This window comes from Marmota flaviventris, chromosome 1, assembly GCF_047511675.1.
Source record: "Marmota flaviventris isolate mMarFla1 chromosome 1, mMarFla1.hap1, whole genome shotgun sequence".
Classification (NCBI taxonomy): Eukaryota; Metazoa; Chordata; class Mammalia; order Rodentia; family Sciuridae; genus Marmota; species Marmota flaviventris.
The window spans coordinates 97,694,653-97,716,649 of NC_092498.1; the positions used below are offsets into that span (position 1 = coordinate 97,694,653).

At 37.5% G+C, this 21,997-nt stretch overlaps 1 protein-coding gene across 4 annotated transcripts in view; it reads left to right on the plus strand.

Annotated features, from left to right (window-relative positions):
- The first annotated feature begins 20,618 nt into the window (after positions 1-20,618).
- Rala (RAS like proto-oncogene A) overlaps positions 20,619-21,997 on the plus strand; it is a 62,986-nt gene continuing 61,607 nt past the window's right edge. For 3 of the 4 annotated variants that reach the window (XR_011707941.1, XM_027939656.2, XM_071614120.1), the window contains exon 1: positions 20,619-20,857. The gene's annotated coding sequence lies outside the window, so the exon portion shown is untranslated. The remainder of the gene's footprint in view (positions 20,858-21,997) is intronic. The other variant, XM_027939655.3, reaches the window with a different exon arrangement.

The following is a 21,997-nucleotide window of genomic DNA, read 5'->3' on the forward strand; positions in this document are numbered from 1 at the left end:
CACTTTTGGGGTATCTATTATTATGCCTCTCAGAGTTAAAATATTCATAAAAAATAATTGAAACTTATCTAATTTCATATCAATGTCAGATCTGTATAATGTTCCTATCAAGTGCCTACTTAATTCAAATGAGATTTAATACAAAAAAAGGATCAGGGAAATTGGACTATTCTTTATTGTTACATTTATAATCACATGTCCTTGAGAATGAAAAATACTACCATAATCAGAAATTTTGTGAACTGTTATTAGTAAACCTTTCACAATATTTTTGTAATAGTATTAAAGATATTCACTGAACTTTGATTTGAGTAAAATTAAACAATGGTAACTGTTCTACTACTATTTTCAATCTGCTTACTGTCTCTACCAACTTAGCAATAAAGCCAGAAAAATTAGCATGCTCCCAGCCTAGAACTTCTCACTATGCTGTTGGTTCCCAAAAACACTTACTTAGAAAACTTTTTAGAATTATGCCTAATCAAAAAGTAATTTTGGGCCAGGGTTGTGGCTCATTGGTAGAGCACTTGCCTAGCATGTGTGAGGCCCTGGGTTCGATCCTCAACACCACATAAAGATAAATAAATAAAGGTATTGTGTTCATCTATAACTAAAAAACATTTTTTAAAAAGCAATTTCATTTTACATTTGGTATTGTTTGGTCTGGATAATGCCTGTTTATATAAAATAATATCAACTAAAGCTCTCTTTTGGATTATATTGAAACCACCAAAAAGTTGCAGGCATCTGAAGATGATGCAACTAACTTGCCATATGGGTTTGCTAGGGCTGCCATAACAGTCCTATGTCCACAGTTCTGCATCTCAGGTTCAAACTACTTCAGTTGAAAATATATGGGAAAGAATTACATCTGTACTGAACATATACAGGCTTTTTTCTCTCGTTATTTTTCCCTAAACAATACAGTATGACAGCTATTTCCATAGCACTTACAATGCATTATTGTAAGTAATTTAGAGACAATTTAAACTACATAGTAGGATTTGCATAGGTTATATGCAAATACTACACCATTCTATGTAAGGAATTTGAGCATCAGTGGATTTAGGTACTCATAGGGGCTCTGGAACCAATCATTGTGGATAAGCAGGATGACTGCACTCTCCATGTAGTGTCCTTTCATTTTCAGAGTCTTACACAAGGGAAGGAAAGAAGACTGAAATTTCCAAGTTTCTGCCAATTTTTTTATGTTCCCCAAAGTAAGATTCAAGGTAAATAAATGTTCTTAGTTTAGCAGAACATGTATGAGTTTTGATATGCAAAACTAAACCAAAGACCCTAAATAAGTAGAAAACTAAATTGATTTGAAAATTAAACCAGGCATGGTGGCACATGCATGCAATCCCAACAATTTGGGAAGAGGAGACAAGAGGATCACAAGTTCAAGGCCAGCCTCAGCAACTCAGTGAGTCCCTAAGCAACTTAGCAAGATCCTGCCTCAAAGTAAAATAAAATAAAAAGGGCTAGGGAGGTATCTCAATGGTAAAATTATTGGGTTCAATCCCCAGTATAACTTTAGGTATTCCCCAAGAATACCTAAAAGTTCATTTTAAGATGTTTTACTGGAGTCATATGAACTCTATTCCCTTAGCCTAAACTTTTAATAAAGGCATGTGCATACACACATATCCTGTCAAAAAAACTTTTTATGTCTAATGTGAATAGATTTTTTTGAGAAAAAGTCATGTTCCATGGCTGTATGGAGTTTGGTATGAAAAAATATTGATTTAAAGAAAGTCAGCTTGAAGGAATTAAAAGAAACATTGGATTTTTCCACCAACTGTGAGATGAGTATTAACTCAATTTTTGAAAGATTTGAGGGCAAAATTTATCAAGATGATTTTGGTTGCAAGGAACAGAAAAGAATCCCTGTTTCAACTTCACTTAAATAATATGGGAGTTCATTATATCATATGACAGAAACTATAGAGGAAGAGCAGGAAATATGGAGGAAGGGTTGGTTGGTATGAAGGATGTAGAGTTTTTCAATATATTCACTCCGATATTTTCAGCTTATAGCAAAATGCTGTAGCAGTTCCTGGGACACATCCATATACAAATCCTTAGGCAGGATAAAGGCTTTTCTTGGGATCTTCTTATAAATGATATAAATCTTGCCAAAAAGCAACTCCACTTGACCTTCCTATATTTCTTCTCTCTCTCTCTCTCTCTCTCTCTCTCTCTCTCTCTCTCTCTCTCTCATTTTTCTTTTTTTGGTGGTACGGGAGGACCTTGTGCATGGTAGGTAAGCAACATTCCTATACTTCTAATTGGCCAGAACTTTATCAGATATATAATAATATGTCATTAAACCAATATCCTGACAGGGAGGATTGTTTCCATTCTGGACCCTTAATTACTTTAGAGCAAACAGGATTCATGCCTATTGCATTCACCTGAGTCATCAGGGGGATGAGCAGATACCTAACAGAATCAAAGAGTTTCTCATTATACAGTATATCATCACTGACATGTGAATCTCAAAGAAAACACTGTACTGCAGGATTGCAATATTAATATGTGACAGATATTGATATTATAAATATATATTAAGAGTGTTTGGAAATCATTTATGTAAAGTACTTGGATTACATAGCTTGCAGTAGATTAAAGCTAATTTGATTAAATAGTATTATGTGTAAACTTGACTGGGTTTTGGAGTTCCCAGATATTTGGTCATACATTGTAGGTGTGTCTGTGAGAATGTTTTGGGATGACATTAACATTTGAACAAGAACACTGAAAAAACCAGGTTGCCTTCCCCAATGTAACCCTCATTCAATGGAGGGCCTGAATAAAATACAAATGCTAACTTTCCTCAAGTAAGAGAAAACTCCTGTGCCTGACTCATTAAACTGGGGCTTTGGTATTTTCCTGCTTTTAGTCTCATATTAAAACTGGCAAATCTTGGTCCTGAGACTGCTGGCTTTCTGATTTGAAGTTATACCATCTGCTGTCCTGGTTCTCAGGTTTGGGGCTCAGGCTAGAACTACATATGAGCTCTCCTGGGTTTCCAGCTTGTTGCCTATAAACCTTGGGATATCTCAGTCTCCGTTATCAGATAAGCCAATTCCTACCAGGCTCCTCGTCATATATATACAAGCACACCCTTTGCTGGTGCTATTTCTCTGGAGAATCCTGATTAATACATGAGCTAAGAACTCCTCCCAAATCAAGTACTTTCTCCAGTTCTTACAGGTGAATATGCATGCTTCTCATGTACTGTTGAATTTTGAGAATAATTAGAATTCTAGTTCTACTTTACTTTTTATTGATTCATTCATCATCACTGAGTTCTTTCTACTGGAAAATGGGAAAATATGGACTGAAGGGTCTTGGCTACATTCAGGAGTCATGGCAAAGCAATTTTTAAGAAATTCTCTGACCTAGATCACCTTAAAACTCTCCTATGATTTTAAAATCTTGTTATTATCTTAACATACTGTTCTCACATTTTTTGCCTTTGGACTTTTTTTTTTTTTTTTTTTTTTTTTTTTTTTTTTTGATACTAGGGACTGAATCCAGGGGCACTTAACCACTGAGCCACATCCCCAGCCCTTTTTTATTTTTTTAAATTTTGAGACAGGGTCTCTAAGTTGCTCAGGGTCTCACTAAATTGCTGAGGCTGACTTTGAACTTTTGATCCTCAAGCCTCAGCCTCCAGAGCTGCTGGGATTATTGGCATATACCATCATGCCCAGCTCCTATGGGACTTCTGGCTTTATTTTTGTGTATGTGTCCAAAAAAAGAAAATTTAATCACAAAAATCGAAAGTAGACTCCTAAGTATCTCATTTTTTTGAGGCTATTGTAAATGGGGTAGTTTTCCTTGTTTCCCTTTCAGAGGATTTGTCATTGATATACAGAAATGCCTTTGATTTGTGGGTGTTGATTTTTGTATCCTGCTACTTTGCTGAATTCATTTACTAGTTCTAGAAGTTTTCTGGTGGAATTTTTTGGGCCTTCTAGGTATAGAATCATATCATTAGCAAATAGTGCTAATTTGAGTTCTTCTTTACTATCTGTATCCCTTCAATTTCTTTCGTCTGTCTAATTGCTCTGGCCAGTGTTTCAAGAACTGTGTTAAATAGAAGTGGTGAAAGAGGGCATCCCTGTCTTGTTCCAGATATTAAAAAGAATGCTTTCTATTTTTCTCCATTTAGAATGATGTTGGCCTGGGGCTTAGCATAGATAACTTTTACAATGTTTAGATATGTTCTTGATCAAAAAATAAAATACTTGGGAATCAATTTAACAAAAGAGGTGAAAGACCTCTACAACAAAAACTACAGAACACTAAAGAAAGAAATTAAAGAAGACCTTAGAGCAGGTGGACCAATGGTACAGAATAGAGGACACAGAAACCAATCCACAAAACTACAACTATCTTATATTTGATAAAGGGGCTAAAAGCATGCAATGGAGGAAGGATAGCATCTTCAACAAATGGTGCTGGGAAAACTGGAAATCCATATGCAACAAAATGAAACTGAATCCCTTTCTCTCGCCATGCACAAAAGTGAATTCAAAATGGATCAAGGAGCTTGATATCAAATCAGAGACACGCCGTCTGATAGAAGAAAAAGTTGGCTACGATCTACATTCGGTGGGGTCGGGCTCCAAATTCCTCAATAGGACACCCATAGCACAAAAGTTAATAACTAGAATCAACAAATGGGACTTACTCAAACTAAAAAGTTTTTTCTCAGCAAAAGAAACAATAAGAGAGGTAAATAGGGAGCCTACACCCTGGGAACAAATCTTTACTCCTCACACTTCAGATAGAGCCCTAATATCCAGAGTACACAAAGAACTCAAAAAATTAGACAATAAGAGAACAAACAACCCAATCAACAAATGGGCCAAGGACCTGAACAGACACTTCTCAGAGGAGGACATACAGTCAATCAACAAGTACATGAAAAAATGCTCACCATCTCTAGCTGTCAGAGAAATGCAAATCAAAACCACCCTAAGATACCATCTCACTCCAGTAAGATTGGCAGCCATTCTGAAGTCAAACAACAACAAGTGCTGGTGAGGATGTGGGGAAAAGGGTACACTTGTACATTGCTGGTGGGACTGCAGATTGGTGCAGCCAATTTGGAAAGCAGTATGGAGATTTCTTGGAAAGCTGGGAATGGAGCCACCATTTGACCCAGCTATTGCCCTTCTTGGTCTATTCCCTAAAGACCTAAAAAGAGCATGCTACAGGGACACTGCTACATCGATGTTCATAGCAGCACAATTCACAACAGCAAGACTGTGGAACCAACCTAGATGCCCTTCAATAGACAAATGGACAAAAAAAAAATGTGGCATTTATACACAATGGAGTATTACTCTGCATTAAAAAATGACAAAATCATAGAATTTGCAGGGAAATGGATGGCATTAGAGCAGATTATGCTAAGTGAAGCTAGCCAATCCCTAAAAAACAAATGCCAGATGTCTTCTTTGATATAAGGAGAGTAAGTAAGATCAGAGTAGGGACGAAGAGCAGGAGAAGAAGATTAACATTTAACAGGGATGAGAGGTGGGAGGGAAAGGGAGAGAAAAGGGAAATTGCATGGAAATGGAAGGAGACCCTCAGGGTTATACAGTGGAGGGGGTAGAGAGAGAGGAGGGGAGGGGAGGGGAGAGGTGGGGAGGGGGGAGGGGGGAGGATGGGAAAGGCAGCGGAGCACAACAGACACTAGTATGGCAATATGTAAATCAATGGATGTGTAACTGATGTGATTCTGCAATCTGTGTATGGGGTGAAGGTGGGAGTTCATAACACACTTGAATCAAAGTGTGGAATATGATATGTCAAGAAATTTGTAATGTTTTGAACAACCAACAATAAAAAATTAAAAAATAAATAAAGAAAGAAAGAAGACCTTAGAAAATGGAAAGATCTACCTTGTTCTTGGATAGGCAGAATTAATATTGTCCAAATGACCATACTACCAAAAGCACTATACAGATTTAATGCAATTCCAATCAAAATCCCAGTGACGTTCCTCATACAAATACAAAGAGCAGTTATGAAATTCATCTTAAAAAATAAGAGACCCAGAATAGCTAAAGCAATCCTTAGCAAGAAGAGTGAAGTAGGTGGCATTGCTATACCAGACCTTAACTATACTACAGAGCAATACTAACAAAAACAGCATGGTACTGGCACCAAAATAGACTTGTAGACCAATGGTACTGAATAGAGGACACAGACTAATCCACATAATTGCAGTTACCTTGTATTAGATGAATGTGCCAAAAATGTACATTGGAGAAAAGATAGCCTCTTCAATAAATGGTTCAGGGAAAACTGGAAACCCATATGCAACAAAGTGAAATTATCTCTTACCATGCACAAAACTCAACTCAAAGTGGACCAAGGACCTAGGAATTAAAACAGAGACCTTGGATCTTGCACCTAATGGAAGTAAAAATAGGCCCAAATCTCCATCATGTCAGAATAGGCCCCAACTTCCTTAATAAGATTCCTGTAATGAAGAATTAATATCAAGAATCAATATATGGGATGGATTCAAATTAAAAAGCTTCTTTTTCAGCAAAAGAAACAATCATTGAGGTGAATAGAGAGCTCACAGAATGGGAGCAAATTCTTACCACGTGCACATCAGATAGATAGAGCACTAATCTCTAGAATATATAAAGAACTCAAAAATCTTAACACCAAAAAACCAAATAACTCAATCCATAAATGGGCTAAGGAACAGAACAGACACTTCTCAAAAGATGATATACAATCAATCAACAAATATATGAAAAATGTTCAACATCTCCAGCAATGCAAATCAAAACTACATATCACGCCAGTCAGAATGGCAGCTATTTAGAATACAAACAACAATAAGTGTTGGCAAGGATGTGGGGGAAAAGGTACACTCATACATTGCTGGTGGGACTGCAAATTGGTGCAGCCAATATGGAAAGCAGTATCGAGAATCCTTGGAAAACTGGGAACCAAACCACCATTTGACCCAGCTATGCCATGCCTTGGCTTATACCCAAAGGTCTTAAAAACAGTATACTACATGGTCACAGCCACATCAAATTTATAGCAGCACAATTTACAATGGCTAAACTGTGGAACCAACCTAGATGTCCTTCAGTATATGAATGGATAAAGAAAATGTAGTATATATACACAATGGAATATTACTCAGCATCAAAAGAGAATAAAATCATGGCATTTGCAGGTAAACAGATGGAGTTGGAGAATATAATGCTAAGTGAAATAAGCCAATTTCAAAAAAACCAAATGCCAAATGTTTTCTCTGATTTAAGGATGCTGATTCATAATGTGGTGGTGGTGGGGCACGGGAAGATTAGATGAACTCTAGATAGGGCAAAGGGGAAAAGGGGAGGGAGGGAAATGAGGAGTCACAGGGGTAGGAAAGATGGTGGAATGAGATGGACATCATTACCCCAAGTACATGTATGAAGACACGAGTAGTGTGACTCTACTTTGTGTACAACCAGAGATATGAAAAATTGTGCTCTATATGTAATATGAATTGTAATGCATTCTGTTGTCATATATAACAAATTAAAATTAAAAGTGAAAAAAATCAAAAGTAGAAATAGGGAAAGGAGATGTAGATTGTATTTTTAAATGATCATTTCAAAATAGAGCTATTGGGGATTTAGACTTCAAATTTCATTTAATAAATTATTGGCAAAAGAATGTTGATGTATTAAACATGCACTGTAGTTAAGTTTTTGGTTTAACATTGGGAAACCTCATGCAAACATAAAAGGAATAGAAAATTCTAATCTCATTCTTTTTGACAATGATGAGTCCCTGGCTCCCATTAGGAACAAAAGGAAAAAAGTGAAATTGTTCTTCTGTGCTGCATAAATCTACTCCATCCTGGTGACTTTTGCTGAGCACGGAAGTGGAATTAGGTGGATGGTGGGCTATAGAAAACATCATCCAATTTGCTATATTTATGTATACACATGAGGATGTGCTTAGTATTTTCTACCTAAGTTTAGGGGCAAATTAGAAAATCCCAGACATAATACCAAAATAGCACTAAAACACAAATCCAAGAGAGCATTATAGTCATAAGAAGTTATTTATAATTAACTTAATCAATTTACAATCCAAAAATCATCAACTTATATGACTGCAAAATATAATCCTTTTTTGTAATTGCATTGAATTTAAGAAAAATACACTTTCTCATTTCAGAATTATTTGCATAAATTTGCCTTCTGTCATAATTTTAAGTTCAAATCTTTCAAGAGATAAGTGATAAAATTTTTATTCTTTTCTGAAATGTTATTTTTTTACAAATATAAATTAGCTTTGATGTTTTGCTTTCTATTAATAATTACACAGCATATCCAAGTTCTTCTCAGTCTCATAATTCTATGAAAATATTAAGAATTACCAAGAAAGGCTATCCTCTCTTGAATGGTTCTTTATTACATTTACTACTCCAAATTATGGTGTTTACTTAATGCCATAATTTCCCCCCTTTTTAGGATTGTCTGGTTCCTCTCCTTAGTTTGTTGTGGTAGACATAATAATGCCCCTCCAAAGTTACCTATATACTAATCCTTGGAACGTGTTAGGTTAAATAGCAAAGGGAAATTAAGGTTGCAGAAGAAAGTAAGATTGATAATTGACTGGCTTTAAAATAGGGAAGTATCCTATACATTTGGGCCTAACATAATTCTTAAAAGTAGAATATGGAATTGGAAGTGAGAGCCAGTGAAATGGAAACACATATGAACTTGACCTGGCACTGTTAGCCCAGTGAAGGAAAGGGGCCATGAGCCAAGAATGTTGGGCAGCTTCTAGGATTTTAGTCCAGGAAGATACACATTGAACTTCCAATCTAAAGAATAGTAAGATAATAATTTGTGTTGTTTTAGACCATTAAGTTTATGGTAACTTGTCACAGAAGTAATACATAACTAATGCATATGTTTTATTTGTTTTTTGGCTTTTCCTCTGCACTGATTCCATTTCTACTGAAATCCTTAATAGCCACCAGGCCAAATCCAAAGATCCTAGCAGATAATCACCTTCCCTTGATTTTTTTAGTTCTGTCAGCAAAAATTAATTTAACTACAAGAACTACTGAATAACTTTAAAATCAACAGAGGTGCCATTGTCGTGTGGATATAAAAACATGCAATTTTTAAAAATTGGCTTAGAAACAAAGCTATATTTACCTATAATTCTAAAATCTTTCAATAGTCAATACTTTCTTGAATGCCTATAAAATATTCAGCACAGGGCTGGGGATATGGTGCAGTTGGTAGAGTGCTTACCTAGCATGCACAAGTCTCTGGGTTCAATCCCCAGAACCACCAAAAAATAAAAATAAAATACAATATTCAGCACAGCACACTAGAGAAGTTAAAAAATTGAGATGTTACATGTGGCAGAGTCCTTGAGAATATTTATAAGTCACCTATGTTGAGCAAATGACCACTGACCGACAAGAAGTAGAAAGTGAGAAAGGAAGTTAAAAAGTAGTTAGAGTGGGAGATGAAGTTTAATGGATGATTTTTAGAATGGAAAAAAAGAAAACTCAGAAAGATTGAAAACAAAGAGAGAAAGAAAAATTGGTAAACATAAGAACCCTCAGGACACTTGGTATCCGGACCATAAGAACTACTCAACAAATATTTATAGAATGACTTACTTCTTATACTGATTTCTTGTCAGTGGAAAGTCAGGAAAAAGACTAATGCTATTTAACATTTTATTTATACATGATTATGGTCTGATTAAAATTTTACATTTTCTGGAATTTCAGTATCAAGCCAAGTCTTCTGAAGGCATTCAGATTTAAAGTATAAACAATTGCTTTTAACAACTCTTTAATTCGTTATACAAAAGACTATGGGCTTGTAATTGAAGAAATTATAATATACTTAATTAAAAAAACCAATGTTCTCTCTGCGTCTTACTTGGTTGTTAGAAATACTGAGGTAAGATCTATTTTATATCAAAGTCAGGCCTGTTTTATAAGCATAAAGATTTCAGTCAGATTTTTAAAAATCTTTCCTATCACCATAGAACATTTAAACAATAGTCAGTCCAACAAATCAGAAATATAACTCAAAAAAGTTTTCATCATCTTTTTAATGAACCTAATTCCATTTTAAGATTGGGAGCCATCTCGTCACAAAATCATGAAAAGTTAATTTCTGTTTTACTATAAATTACTGCGATTTCTAAACTTGCTTGGAATACCTGCCTGTGCCATGAACTCACCCATGCCTGGTTTTCCCTGACCAGATAACTACCCTCTCTGAAAACTTAGTGGCACCTCATAAATTCTGGCTTTCCCTGACCAGATAACAACCCTCTCTGGAACCTTAGTGGTGCCTCATAAATTCTGATGTTGGGATCTAAATTTACTCCCTAAGTGTTGAACCATTTAGACCATTAACCTACTACCTGCCTTTGTATTTTGCTTGTCAAAATCCTGTTATCTGTAAATTCTCAAGACACTCCCCTTTTACAACTTTTTTTTGCTATAAAACTGCACTCCTAGAGAACTGACTACTGTCTTCTAACCCAAGGATTTCAGGAGAGGCAGTCCCAGCTGGTCGGAATTACAAGCTTGCTTTAATTTGATTTAAAATTGGAGCCAGTAGTCTTTTCTTTGCATCTTGGTTTAACACTTTTCTACTCATTGTTTCCCCCTTTAATGCAAACTACAGGATAAGACCTCTTCTGTAGACCTAGAGAATCACTAGGACAGAAATCAGGAGGACTGACCCCCAGGAAAACTTAATGGATAATACAATGATATGTTTAGAAAGAATTAAGAAAATCTAGTTAGAAAATTACATACAGAAATAGATAATTATATATATAAATTATGTATATAAATGAAACAAGACAAATATGCAAAGTCATGTCTTTAGAAAAGGAAATGAAATCATTCTTTTCTATTTGACAATGCAGTAAAAAAACATTTACACCATCATAATGATATGAAAATTGATTATTGGCTTATCAAAAAATTATGGGGAAGCCAGGTGTGGTGGTGCATGCCTACAATCCCAGGGACTTGGGAGATTGAGGCAGGAGGATTTAAGTTCAAGGCCAGCCTCAGCAATTTAGCAAGGCCCTAAACAACTTTGCTAGATCTTTCTCAAAATAAAAATTAAAAGGGGCTGGGATGTAGCTCAGTGGCAAAATACCTGTGGGTTCAATCCCCAGGACAAAAAAAAATTATGGGGAAAGTTGGATGCCAAATCTTCATCTAAAAAATTGTCTATTAAAATAAGAAGTCAACAGATAATTTCTAAAATTGATTAAAAAAAAAAAGAAATGACAGTGTTAGCCCACTGTTGAGAAAGATGAAGAGTAGAAGAAACAGATATAAAAAGCTAACTGGGCACACTGTCACACACCTGTAATCCCACTGACTAGGTATGCTGATATAGAAGATCACAGGTTCAAAGACAGTCTTGACAACTTAGCAAAACCGACTCAATATAAAGAATAAAAAGGTCTAGGGATATGGTTAAGTGGAAGAACAATCCTGGGTCCTGTGTTCAATCCCCTGCATATGCACACACAAAGCTAAAAATACTTGCCTTGGAGAAAGGGACTCAATATTATTTGATTTTTTTAAACTTACATATTTGTGATATTGGTTTAAAAATTATTTATTGCAGTTGTCTGAATAACACCCCCACCTGAAGATGTTCATGTCCTAATAACAAACTTATGAATATGTTATTTCACAAGAAAAAATGATTTGCCAGATGTGATTAATGATCCTAAGATGGGGAAACACTCCTGGATCATCTGGTAAACCCAATGCAATCACAATAGTCCTTATAAAAAGGAGGTAAGAGGTTGAGTCACAGAGGAAGTGGGATGACAAAAGCAAAATAACACTGATGAGATTGCTGACTTTGAAGATAGAAGGCCAGGTAAGGAATATCTGCAGCTTCTGGAAGCTGGAAGAGGCAAAGAATAGATTCTCCCCTAGAGGGAACACCAACCTGTTTAATACTTCTGACTCCAGAGCTATAAAATAATATATTTGTTTTTGTGTTGAGCCACTAAATTTGTGCTAATTTGTTACAGTAGCAATAAGAAACTAATATATTTATTTAGAAGATAAAAACACTAGTGGAAAGAATGTTAGATAAGAAAAAATAAAACATGCTAAGACATGAAATTATAGAAACCTTCTGTGACAGAGTAATTGGAAATGAAGGAATTACTTAATCTGAATGACAAAAGAATGACAATTTTAATATACTTATATGCTTGAACTTCTATGGTGATTCCTTATTATGCTTTAGGACAAGGTTAGGTAACTTAAAACTACTCACAAGTCAATGCATTGCCACATTCTAATATTATTCATCACATGTACTTTTCATTATTCCTACCTCCTTTTTTTTTTTTTCATTCTTCTGTGTATCATTTACTGTCACTTATAATTCTATTGGTGCAGTTACCTGGCTCCCAATTCAGTGAATCTATCACATCCTGGAATGATCCCTGTATCAGTTGAGGTTTCCCAGGGAAACAAAACCAAACACACACACACACACACAGACACACATACCATGAATTGGTTTATATGATTGTAGCAACTGGCAAATCCAAAATGCATAGATCCATTGTAGCAACTGGCAAATCCAAAATGCATAGATCCATAGGACAGGCTGAAACTCAGTTGTATTCCAAGATGACACTGCAATCTGGTTTTTTTTTTTTTTTTTTTTTTTGGTACCAGGGATTGAACTCAGGGGCACTTAACCTCTAAGCCACATCTCCAGGCCTTTTTTGCATTTTTTTTATTTAGAGACAGGGTCTCTCTGAGTTGCTTAGGGCCTCGCTATGTTGCTAAGGCTGGCTTTAAATTCACAACCCTCCTATCTCGGGCTCCCAAGTCACTGGGATTATAGGCACACACCACCACACCAAGGTGACACTACAATCTTGAGGCAGAATTTCTTCTCCAGGAAACTTGCTTTTACTCATAAAAGCCGATTAGGGAGGTCCAGCCACACCATGGAGGATAATCTCCTTTTCTTCTTTTTTTTTTCTCCCATTGGTACATTTTAATTTTATAGAATAATAAAGTTTCATCATGGTATACTGGTACATGTAAATAACATACTTTGATCATATCCATTCCCCTTTACCTTCTCTTACCCTCCCATCCTCATTCCTCTATCCCATTCCTCTTCTCCCCTTACTTTCATGCCTCTTTCCCCCTAGATTCCACATGAGAAAACATGTGATACCTGTATTTGTGTCCCCCAAATTTCTCTTAACATTATGATCTCCAGTTCCATGTTTTCCTGCAAATGATGCGTTTATTCTTTTTATGGCTGAATAATATGCCAGTTGTGTGTATGTACCCATTTTCCTTATCCATTCATCAAGGCACCTAGGCTGAGGTAATCACCTTAAAGTCAACTAATTGTCTTTTTTTTTTTTTTAAGGTATTAGTCACTGTGCAAAATCCCTACACAGAAACATCTTGATTAGGGTCTGTTATGTTTGGATATGAAGTGTCCCCCCAAAAGCTCAGGTGAGACAATCCAAGAGGATTCAGAGGAGAAATGATTGGGTTGTGAGAGCCTTAACCCAATCAGTGAATTAATCACTGATCGGACTGAGTGCTAATTGAAGGTAGGTAGGATGTGGCTGGAGGAGATGGGACACTGGGGTCATGGCTTTGGGGTTGGAGGTATATATATTTGTATCTGGCAAGTGGAGTCTTTCTCTGTTTATGGATTACCAGGTGAACTGCTTCCCTCTGCCACACTTTTACACCATGATATCTTGCCTCACCTTGAGCCCCGAGGAATGGAGCCTGTTGTCTATAGACTAAGACCTCCGAACCCATGAGCCTCAAATAAACTTTTCCCTCTCTAAAATTGTTCTGGTCAGGTCTTTTAGTTATAGCAGTGAAAAAGTTGATTAAAACAGGGTCTGATTAAGTAACTGGCTATATAATTTAGCCAAGGTGACACATAAAATTAACCATGAAGTTCTCCATTTTTGATGGGTAGATGGCAGTTCTCATATATCTGTGCTCTATAACTGTCTCCTGGCTCAGATGGCTGGTCCAAAGGGACACATGACTCATAAAAAACACTCAGAGCCACGACTCAGGATCTGCTAAGGATACAGGGGGAAGGGGTCAGCAACATTTAGCCTTCTCTGGCATGGTGGGAACCATCAGGTAAAAATTGGAAGGTACCAATGGGCATACGGACAGAGGAAACTGGAAGAATAGTAAGAAAAGATTCATAGAGTCCTGGAAGCAATTATCAATGGAAACCAGATGCACTCCTTCACTGTCAGTGTTTTATGAATTATTTCAATTTTATGATCTATTCCATCATTCCCCCCCCCAATCTTTTCACCCCTGAAGTACTAGGGATTGAACCCAGACCTTTTGAAGACAGGATATTGCTCATTTGCTGAGGCACCTTGATCCTGTGACCCTCTCAGCCTCCTGAGTGGCAGGGATTATGGTGTGTGGATCACACCCACCCTCATTATTATCATTAGTTTGTTTTGCAGTGCTGGGGATAAAATCCAAAGCTTTATGCCTGCTAGGCAAGTGCTCTACCACTAAGCTACATGCCCAGGCCCCTCCCTCATCATTGATAAGGATGTTTCCCTTATCATTTCTTGAATTAGTTTAAGCTGGATTTATGTCATATGCAACCCAAACAGGGGAAAAAACATGTTATCATTGTGCTACACACAAATGTTCGTATTTCCCTCTCCATCCGGGCATGTGATTTGGTTACCCACTTTGAATAAGCATAACATGTGATTTGCTTTGTCAACAAATTATGAGTAGAAGTATGTCACTTTAAATCTTACATCATAAAATTTGTCAGGTTCTTCTGTCTACAGTGATTGGTGCCTCCAACAGCTGCCTCCTAATTATGTAAACTGTACATTTAGCCTAGCAAGCAATAAGTTTTTGTGATGTTAAGTCACTCAGATTTTGAAGTTTTCTATCACTGCAGTATAACCCAGCTTACCTTTTAATTAAGAGAGAGGGAATTTTTCTTTATAATATTTTCCCAAGGCTCATTCATCCAATAATCAATACTGAATCAATATAAGGAGAATAACAGTACACAAAACAGATGAAGTTCTTCTCTCCCTGGTGAATAAAGGAGGACAAACAATTCCAGGCTTTCCTGAGATTAATGTAAGTATTAAAGGAACACAAGTGGAGGAGTTAAATGATAGTATCCGTGTTCTGAACCACAATGGTTGTACTACTAAGGTTGGTTTTAGAGCAGGAAAAGACTGAACCCATTGAATCTAATCTATATTAATAACAGTAAGGAGGTAATAGCAGCTTGGATTAAGGAAGTGGCAGTAGAAATAGAATGGGATAGATGATTTTAAGCTATAATAAGGAGGAAAATTTAATAGTGCATGATAATTGAGTGGATATTGCAGAATAAAGGAACAATTCAAAGAAAACAGATTCTCTGGCTTTGGGCACTTGGGTATTATCAGTTCAATTAGACATATTGAGTTTGAGCTTAGCACCTATAAAACACAAAAGAAATTTTAGATAGGGAATCCAATATGAGAGTTTCAAGCTTAGCAGAAACATCAAAGGACAGTGAAAGAAAATAAACAGTGAAGTATGGTATTACAGAAAACAAGAGAAGAGATTGTTTCAAAAAAGCAAAGAACAATAAGCAGTTTCAAATACTGTTAAGACATTAAGAACTAAGAGGCATCTTATAATAGGGATGATGTTGGTGACTTTATCAAGTATAGTTTCAGAGCAGTGTTGGGGTAAAAGCCTGATTATAAAAGGTTTAAGAGTAAAGTAAAATTGATAAAGTAGAAATAGCAAGCATAGAAAATTCTCTCAGAAAGTTTCTTTTACAACAAAGAATGAGGATTTGAAAAGAAGCTAGAGGGAGGTTATGCATAAGGAAGACATTTTAAACATTTAAAATTCTTATTAAACTTAAGAGAATGCTAATAGCAAGAAACCAGTGAAGAGTGAGAAGCTGACAGCAGAAAGAGAATAACTGATGTAGCAAGAACCCCAAATAGACAAGAAGAGTCAAGATCCAAAATAGAGATTGAATGATAGCCTTGTAACATAAAAAGAATAAGGGATGAAGAGATAGGTATATTTCAAAAATTGTTTGATTACATTTTTCAATTATTATAATAAAATAGAGTATAAGTATAAAAAAGACAGAAGTAATAGGATTTGTTCAAATATCCTACTTATTAGTATTAATACTATTTTCTGTGACTCTCAAGATTCAAACCAAATTTATGGGACCTAAATAGTCATTCATTCTTTTGTAAGATGGTTGGTACAGTGTCTGAAATACAGTAAATATTCAATAAATAGAAAATTAATTCTCCTTCCTTCATTTCTCAATTGTCCCACCAACTTAAAGTATAAAACAAAACATGAATGTGTATAAAATTCATACACATATCCTCCTACATGCCCCTAAAAGTGTCTAAGGTGATTTATAGCTTTATTATTTTTTTATTCAGCTAAATATCACAATATAATTTTTATTCATTCCTAAAAATATTTTTGGAGTACGCAGTCTCATACCATGAGACATACAAAGACAAATAAAACAAAGGCTGGTAACCACAGCCTTAAACATAAGAATTGTACTTTAAGATTACAAAATATTGTTTGACTGAATTTTAGAGATTATACAAGTAATCAACAATAATTAGCCAGAAATGCCCATATTATAAGTATGTTTTGGTAGAACTGTTATCTGAAGACCATGGTAAAAAGTACAAAATAGTAAAGAGGTAATAACAGATGAGTGAAAGTATGGAACGGTTGTGAAAACAAAATTAAATAACACAAAGTTGAGGCAGCATGGGTCTTACAGATAGTGTTCAAAATTCTAATAACTGAACATGTACTATAACTTTTTTCATCAGTGGTGACAAATTACTATTAACCAACAACTTTGGGGGACCTTATCTGGCCCGAAATAGATCTATGAGGCTATTGTTATTGTTACTAGATTTACAGGTAATGTACTTTCATATAATATTTTTATGAAGTGGCATATGGTAATCTTGTATATAAAAATAAATATGCACACATATTTATATACATAAATATACATATATACATACATGTATATGTACATATACATATATACATACATCTTTCAAAAAAGAAAACCTGAAGCCACCAATCTACTGAAAAAGAAAAAGAAAATGTCATCTACTTTCAGGATGGACACTGGACAACATCACACAGGACTATATATTTCACTATGTATTTCTCATCAGCCAGTGATGCAAATGATGAAAGGCTCACAGGAACATTCATCTCAATGTTTCAAATAAACATATACCTGCATTTCAATTTTATTCTATAGAAGCATGAGTAATGTTACAGACTAATCATTAACTCTGAAACCTGATTCTGACAAAACCACCATACATACCATGTTTTTTCCCAAGGCATATATTAGCTGTGAGTAGCAGTGAACACAGTAACTGTGGTTAGTAAAAATTCCTGTTTTTTGCTTTGGCAAATATATGTGTTACTAAGGTTTGATCATAAATAATAATAAGTAAATTCACAAGTCAAGAATTCTAAGCCTATTATAAATCCGGATTTATCATGTTCTTTGGAGTTGCCTAGGCAGCAAATTTAGAAATGTTCATGAGTTCTATTGTTATTTGTGCCAATTGTTAACATGTACTTATACTTCTGCTTTCATCTAAGTACCTCAAAGAACTCTTATAGCATTGTTACTTCTTATAATATCTCTGAGAGGCAGATTGGTAGAAAGTTGTTATTATCTTTATTTTGTAGTCAGAGAAACTAGGGCATAGAAAGGTTAAATGCTTTAGTTAGGGTCATAAGGTGAACAACTAATAAAAAAGGACTCAATTAATTGTTCTCATTTTTAGTTCAGTATATTATCCATTATATAGTTGCTTTTTTAAATATATATTTTTAGTTGTTGAGGACCTTTATTTTATTCATTAATTTATATGTGGTGCTGAGAATCAAACCCAGTGTCTCACACATGTGAAACAAGCACTCTATGACTGAGCCACAACCCCAGCCCTATACAGTTGTTTAATATACCTAATTGTATTTTTCTTTTAGGAAAATTGAGAATAATGTATTTAAATAATCTAAGAACTAAAAGTAACTGAATGGATTTCTTACTTGGTATGTTGGAAAATACTGCTTTACAGGAATATAGAATTCAAAACTAATAGTCTTTGGTTTGCTGCTATAGCTATTATTTATAGTGCCTTTGTTACTTGTAGCTTTCTGAAGCCTCTACTCAAAATGAACTATTCTATTTCTGACTGCATTATGCTAGGTTAGCATAGCTATGAACAACCAAGAAGCAGCTGAGACAGACTAATAAATTCGAGGTTGTCTTTCATAGTGTTCCTACTGCTCACTCTTGAAGTCATCCTCCTTCTAGTTCTTCCTTCAGCAGATATTGGTGCAGCCATCATCCTCAACCCTTGGTCTGCAGGCTAGTTTAAGCTATTGTCAACTATTTAAAATTTATTTATTTATTTAAATACTTGAGATGAATGTAGGGGCCCTGCATAAGCACTCTACCATTGAGCTATATCCCCAGCCCTTTTTATTTTATTTTTAGATGGGGTCTTGCTAAGTTGCCCAAGATGGCTTCAAATTTACAATCCTCCTTCCCCAGCCTCCCAAACAGCTGGGATTACAGACCAGTAGCATTGTGCCCAGTAGATTTAAAATGTTTTTATTAAAACATCAACATAGACAATATTTCACCTTATGAGTTTATGATGCTATACTAGTTAGCACTGTCATATTCAGTTTCTGGTACACCTGACCTTTTATGGTTCTTAGGCCATTAAGCACAGATTAATGGTCTAAGCATTAGATGGACATGTATCACCACATGGGGATTTTTTTTTTTTTTTTAAATAGAGTATTTCATAAAATTTCCCAAGACAAGACAGGGAAGGGGGGAATGGTTTTGAAACTGTGCTCAATGAAGTGAGACTGCAGTCTGCTTGAATGTGGTAATATAAGCCTGTTGTGTTTCTAGCTTCAACCAACATCCTCCCCAGAGCTCTAGACCCATATAGTAACCACCACTAGAAAACCCCAGTCTTACTTCAAACTCACAAAGTCCAAAACTTTTTATGCAAAAAAAGAAAAGTGTCCCTGCAACTCATCCTTATCTCATTTGGTGAAATACACCATTATCCTGCCCTTCCATGAGAGCAAAACAAGGTTATTTTCCTTGCCACTTCCATTCTCAACCTCTAGCTGCTCACAGCAATCAACTGATATGATCTCCTACATATTTTAGGACTCCATCTCCTTTGGATGTTGATCACCAGTCACAGGATCCCTATTCTTTCTTTTCTGGTCTAGAGACTCTCTGTTTACCCTACACCAATAAAAGAATAACTTAAATTGTAAATCTTTCCAGGGTCATTCCTCCCGCATTGTGTCACAAGGATATATTAAAAAAAAAAAAAAAAAAAGATTCATGATTTGGCTTGTCTGCTTCTTTTTCAGCGACCCCAGGCTTGAACATCGGGACTTGTCACTCAGCCTCCTCAATTATTTGACCCTGTGCTGCATGTCTTTTATTAAGATTTGCCATCTCCTCTATTTATGCTGGAAAACCGCCTATTTAAAAGCTTAAGTTAGAGTTAGTAGGTTCTCTCCTCTATATACCTTGATATACCACAGTTCCAAACATCATTATTTGCTTTCATGTCTGTCATGCCCACTTAACTAGGCAGTCCTTGAATGGGTAAATGCCAAGCATGCAGTTATTACTAAATTTGGAGGGGGGAGAGAAGGGATAAGAGAACAAATAAAGTCAACAGATCTGTTGGGCTAAAGATCTATTTCGAACCTGTGGAAGAACGTAAATTTCAACCGATTTGGTGAAACTTCTAACTTAAGATACTAAGTTGCTGTCGTGAAGCCACAGGAGTATCTCACAGCCTACTGACACCACACTTAAAGTGTCGAAGAGGACCCCAAGCCCAGTTTGAAAGGAATCACAGACCCTTTGCGGAGGTCAGTTTTCTAGAGGTCAGCAGTTAAATATGAGGCACATGGCAGCCACCGAGATGACTAACCCACCTCCTAGAAGTCGCCTGCGACAAGGAAAGTCCCTGGATTCACTCTGGAAAATGCCGGCCACAGAACACAGCAGCCTCTACCCTAATAAGCCTGGGGAGAAGGGGCTACCCCCAAGAAGCAAGATGGCGGCCTCCTTCTCCCCTACTCTCCCCGAGAACCTCTTCCTGGTCCCCAGAAAAGAGACAAGGACATCTCGGCGCCTAAATCCGGGAACTCCGCGAGGGCCGCGGCCACTCCCGGACCCCCGGGAGGTGACTTCACCTCGTCGGGCGCAGAGGTCCGAGGGTGGAGCCGCCCCAAAGAAAGCCAGACCGCCCTCAGCAAGCAGAGGGCGGAGGCAAGCTAGCCTGAACCCTCCGTGCCATTGTTCTTAGTCCCTGGCCAGCGATTACCCTCCTCTGCGCCCGCGGACAGGAAGTCGCTCCCCCTCCGGCTCCGCCCCACTCCCCAGCGCCCCGGAAGTGGTCTGCGGCTGCTGCTGCAGAGCGGCCAGGAGGAGGGTGGATCTCCCCAGAGCGGAGTGCCGGAGTGCTCCTCCTCCACCAGCCGCCCGGGCTCTGCCGCCGCTCGTCAGACTCTTCCTTCTGCCGCTCCCGGCGTGGAGCTTCCCAGACAACAAGGGCCGAGTACCCTCCAGCCAGAGAGGCTAGCGCACCCGCGGCTTCGGGAACCGGCGGGGCGGCGGACCGGCTCGCGGTGCAGGTGAGCGATGCCCGCCCGGGCCGCCCCGGGTGGGGCTTGGGCCGCCGTGGCGGCGGCGGGGGTGTGTCCGGCGGCTGAGGGCTGAGGCCCAGGCATAGCGTTCCGCTGCCGAGATTGCTCATCTGTGTTCTGCTCTGGGACGAGTGCGGGGCGAGCTCCGGCTGGAATCCCGGACGCCGCGTTCGCGGATGTGCTGTCGAGTGCGCCCCTGAGACTAGGAGGCTGTGGCGAGGTCCCCTGAGCCGGGAAGCTCGGAGTTGGCCTCTTCGGAAGGTCACCCCGCATCTCTGGTCCGGGGCTGAGGTCCCCTCCCGGGCGGTGCCCGCGACCTGAGGGGACTCATCGCTGCCGCCGCAGTCCCCGCACCTCACTCCACCTCTTTTTTCCTTCCCTTTCTTTCCACTCCTTGTCCGTACTAGAGCAGTTGGTTTTAAAGCATCTCGGCCAGGGTTTTGTGCCAGTTGAAGGAATGGGTTTTTTAGACTGAAGTCGTTAGATGCTCCTTTCTGAACGGAATAGCTGGCCTCGGGCTGTTGCACAGCTGTAGCCTATCTATATTAGGATAACCTAGCCTCTAAAAGGAGGAAAAGAATGTAGGCATTTTGGGTGAGGGATGTTCCTTATGTGCATCGTTCCTGAAAGATTTCCAGAAGTGGAAGATGAGATTTGTGTGCTTTTGCCTAGGTGTGTGTGTGTGAGAAAGAGTGGGCGGGGGTGACAGCGCTCAGAGGTGGTAGTGTTGTTTCAAGGTTTAGGGGGAATTAGAGAGTTAACTGGCCTTTGCTTGGAAACCTGAATGTCCAGACCTGTGAGAGCTCATCCAAGTGTCATTGAAGCTGTGTGAGAATTCCAGTGCCACGCCCTACCTGTCAAACTGAAAAGCACCTAATTTACAAATAGTTTGATGTGTGTCTGGAAAAACCTTTCTAAAACACATGTCATAAGTTATTACTTTCCTGGAAATAAATTATAACTTTATGTTCCAAAAATTGGATAAAAAATTTCATTAGTAAACTCTTCATGATGGAAGGCATTCCCTTTAACTTTTGTCTTTTAATGTATTTAAATGTATCTTATTAGCTTATGTTTTTGTCTCAGTAAGTTATTATGAAATGACTCTTGTGACTCTTAAAATTTTGT